Source organism: Penaeus vannamei, chromosome 26 (assembly GCF_042767895.1).
Source record: "Penaeus vannamei isolate JL-2024 chromosome 26, ASM4276789v1, whole genome shotgun sequence".
Taxonomy (NCBI): Eukaryota; Metazoa; Arthropoda; class Malacostraca; order Decapoda; family Penaeidae; genus Penaeus; species Penaeus vannamei.
This window is the reverse complement of record NC_091574.1, coordinates 10046258-10051257: the sequence shown is the minus strand read 5'-3', so window position 1 is coordinate 10051257 and position 5000 is coordinate 10046258.

The following is a 5000-nucleotide window of genomic DNA, read 5'->3' as shown; positions in this document are numbered from 1 at the left end:
AGCCAAGGGGTATTTTGGGGGTGGAGAGGGCCCCTAAATCACTCGCTTGATTTTTGTAGGGGGTCTCCTGGGACATCTTTTTAGCGAGGGTGGACATGCTGAAACCCGGCAGTAATGGAGCTATTCAGTGTTTTGTCTGAAAATTCAGCACCCTCGGATGCATAAAAAAATTGGGGTAGGGGAAACAAGAATAGAAATAACTTTTAAACTAAACCACATATAGTCGTGTATGACCACTCATTTTGTAGCTTATGAAGTAAGCTATAAGATGAATGTAAGCAGGACTACTCAAACCAACGGTCAAGGTCACCAGAGGTCAAACAATGGTGAAATTTAACACCAGTCTCAAATATAGGGCCTTTTGACTTGGACATCATACTTGAAATGGAAAATCTTTGTTTTCCTAAATATTTTGTGTATTAAAACAGGGCAGATACCAAGAAAGTTTTTAAAACTAGTATGAACCTCTACTGATATACATTAACCCTCTCAGGTCTCTTGATGTTTGTGCTTCATGTCATAAAAATGCATTAACGGGTCATTGTTTTCAGCTTCCATCACACGATCTTCTTCGACTGAAATGATTTTTTTTTTCTTGTTTACTATCGGCAAAGGTGTAAATGGCCATTTAATTCATAATATATTTGTCAGGGGTGTAGCTTATGGTAGGGCTTAGCATTGAAATTTGTATTTCATGCAAGTATTGGCCAAAAATTTATAAAATACTGTACTCTAAATGATCTATTACATCCCCGTTACCAAAAACAACTAGCTACGCCTCTGTTTAGAAGGAGACTGCAACACATTTTTGTTTAAAAATGGAAGAGTAAGCTTAAACGTCGATGGGGCCGTCTCTGTGCATCGGTATGAAATGAAATTTATTGGACGGTATTATATTTCTAACCATCACGTTTCCCATAAGTTTCTTTCAGAGAAATTCCACTTGCAGTTCCACTTCTATATTCTACCTCCCCCAGTAAAATTCTTTTGCTACTCTAAACCCAGACATCCCAATCTCAACCACAGCTCCAATCTCAACTACAGCCCCAACACCATCCCCTCTCCCTCCCCACCCTACCCGCAGCAGACAGACTAAACGTTCCACCCCTTCTTCACATATTGCACACTCGCTTCCACCTAGCTTTACCTTTATTCCTCAGCCACCAGTCTCCTCTTCTTCCCCTCATAAGAAAACCTTTGTCCCACAAAACTCTCCAACCAACTCCACTGCAGAAACTATGGAAGATATCCAAAACTATATGCTTGAATCAAAATATCACACCTCATGCTCCCTACATACTCGAAGTGACTGCCGATACCCATCCCCCTCATGCTCATATTCCCCCTACACTCCTCCCTCCTACTCCCTCTCAACACAACCTAACCCCTTCAATTCAACCTACAACCGATATTCATCCTCCTGATACTACCGATATCAATCCTCCTACTCCCTCCCAACACAACGCATCCCCCTCAACTCCAAATACTGCCGATATCCATCCTCCCGACACCCAAACTCCTACTGATACTCCCCCTACACCACTTCCTCCTACTCCCTCCTAAACCAACCCACCCCCCTCAACTTCAACCATACGTACATTCTCCCTCCCTCAATCCCCTATATCCTTTCCACTCCTTCCTGGATACACACGTGAAACACATGTAATTCCCTTACCTAAGCCGACCATAGCCATAGCCGACCTATCACCCTTAACCCCTACTCTAATATACTTTTCTATAGTGCTATATGACCCTTCATCCCTCCTTTAATAATATACTTTCCTATAGTGCTATATGATCTTAGATGTCTAGCACATTTATTTTTGCTTCTAACCAACAACCATTCACAGAGGCACTAAATGTAGTCGTTACACAAGAGATCATGCCCCAAGAGATACGCAAAGGCCTGCTGGATGGATGCTACCTCGGCTACCCCCAGGAAGTCACACTAGAGCCCGAAGTCCAGGCTGCTCCGGCGACAACCAGCTCCTCAGAGGGCGAGCCCTACGGATGGATTAAAGGGGATTCCATTGTCTCTCATCTTCTCTTCAAGGAAGAGAGACGACCATGACCCACCAGAGAATGCAGTGTCCGCGGATGTTAAATGTGTGAATGATAATCCTTTGCTTTTGAACATGAACCTATTATCATCAAAAAAGTCATTGATGGTCAAGTGAACGGCAATTTTGATTTTCTCCGAAAACTGCAAGATGGAAACCTCCTTGTTAAAGTACAATATAACTCCTAGATGAAGGGTTTATTTAAGCTGACGCAAATTCATCTCCGAGTTATATCGGCCTAAATATCTGTATGGGCGTGATGTTTCACAGGGATTTGAGGACGAGGGAAGAAAGGGAAATTCATACTTTGAAATTTGGAATACCCAGACTTTCTCCAACTCACGGCACTTTGCCCACATCATTCCCTGAAAGGACATCCCAGATCCGCCATCTCTTACCGACCACGTGCGTTTACAAGATGTTTATAGTCCTGGAGCCAAGGGGTATTTTGGGGGTCGAGAGGGCCCCTAAATCAGACCATCTTCATCAAATAGATAGCCGATTTCCAATTGTTCAAATGGCAGCAGGTGTTCGATGTCATAGTTGTGGACGCAGGCAATGTCAAAGATTTTCTGTCTACAAACATATTCTTGAATGCACTGCTGGTTCTCAATTACTTCCCTCACATCTCTTGCCCTACAAGCTCTCCGGACAGCAGTGGTGTTGGTAATCCATCTCTATTAGATCAAATCTGGACAAACTTTATACCATCCTCCTACTCAGGCATTATACACCACTTTCTGATTGATCATTACTCAAATTTATTAAGATAGCTTGATATACATAAGATTAGTTTATGATTCACAGCACTTCAAACCACACTCTCTTTACCAGATCTTCTGTGTTCACCGATTTTTAATGATAGCTTTGATGTATTTCTAAGCACAACCAATAGACTATTATGTATACTACTCTTTACAAAGTATTTATCTCCTAAGAAGCTGTGAAATCCTCAGATCACTAGTAGTTTATTAAATAATAATATAAAAATGTAACCTATTTCAGATGCACATATTAGGACTAATAACACGGCTACCGCGAGCAATATGGCAATAATCTAATACAAATTATAAGGGTAAATTAAGCTATCATCGTCAACTTTTCTGTAATTTTAGATTTAGTGCTTAAAAATTCTAGAAAAAAGAGATCAAGAATAAACTTCTAAAAAGCAGCACACCTACCTTGCAATGCAATAACCAAAATTTAGATATTGTTCCAAAGCTTAACAATAAACTATCTTGTTCTGACAGAAATCTTGTTAATTACTTAACAAATATCTTCTTAAACTATGGTATTGCCAATCATGAACATACAACACACAACAGATGTAAGTGTACTAAAATATAAAATTTCTGGGGCAAATTAAATTGCAGTCTCTCTGTTAAGGGGGCCGTCGCGCTCGAGACCGAAGGTCATCAGTTATGATCGGATTTTCGTGATTTTTTAATATGTCGTACATACTTATAAAGTGATAAACAAAAATACCACCTATACTCTATAGCAATACCTAAAACTTGCGAAGACCAGAAATTTTTATTTCCGTTTAGTTTAGTGGGAATTCATTTTTTCTAAATGTTCAGTCGTATGAACATAGATATAATATATGGGCTTCTATTACCTAAAATGAAAATCAGCTTTCACCAAAACTTCGCAAATTTATTCAGCTTGCAAATGATCCAAATCCCTTTAGAATTGCCCAGGTAGTTAAGGATGAATTTTTAAAAACTTGACAAGTGTAGTTTTGAGATATCGGGCTCCGAAGTTTAGGATACTTTTCCTTTTTTTCGTTTTTTTTTTTAGAATTCTTATCTCTGTGTCAATCTTTCTGCATTCTATGGCATTCACATGGTATTCTGAAATGTAACTGGTACATGATCCCTCTTTTTTTGCAAAGTACTAATGGTAATAACTGCACATGATTGTAGAAGTATCGCATGTCATCACAGGCTTTGCAGTGTCTAACCTGACCACATGAGGTATTAAATGTATAAACAACTGCTGCAGCTGTGATTAAGAAGTATTTCTGATCATACTACGTTTATTAATTACTAAAATAACATCTGCAATTAGTAGTGTCCCCTTCCTGTGTTATATGGGCCTACGTCTGCGATATGGTGTAGTGGAGGTAGGAGGTGGCAACCTTTCTCTTTGATTTGCTCGTGGAGTTTTCTCTCCCAGAGCCCTAGTTTTGACGATTAGCTGATGGGTAAACAGCGTTGCCAGCTAGCTACCAGAGAATGCCAAAATAGAACGAAAAAAATCTGAAGAAAAAAAATGAGTATATTTCCACAGACACAGACGTGTCGGGAGGCGGGGGGGGGGGGGGGGTTGTCAGATTTAGTTATAACTCCTTTACTTTTACATATGTAGCAAAACATTTTACGTCACGGGATTGCCAAAGCCCACTAGATTATATATATATATATATATATATATATATATATATATATATATATATATATATACATACATTTTTTTTTTTTTTTTTTTTTTTTTTTTGAGTATTTTGGACAATTTTCGTCGCGACGGTCTTAAATTGTAAAAAAGACTTTTGCCATTTTCCAAAATATTTGAACTGTTACTGAAGATACATAATGTAATATCTAGAAAGGAAAAGCATTCTGAACCCACTGCAATTTGGCTTTAGACGCGGTCACAATACTCTTCAAGCAAATGTATTTTCATCACTTATATTCTCTTGGAAATATTTGTCCACATTTGTTGATTTTACAAAGGCTTCTGTCAGTTAACCGCATAATTCTTTTAGATAATTTCAGTAGTTGATTTTTCACTCGGGAACCGTAGTCTCAATATAAATGTTACGTAACAAACTACTTGACCGTGAAATCAAAAGACAATGCAGAAAACTTGCAAGACTCAAGGACAGTATTGATAACCATGTTCTTGACTTTAAATCAAAAGTCGGTTTCTCTTGGTTAG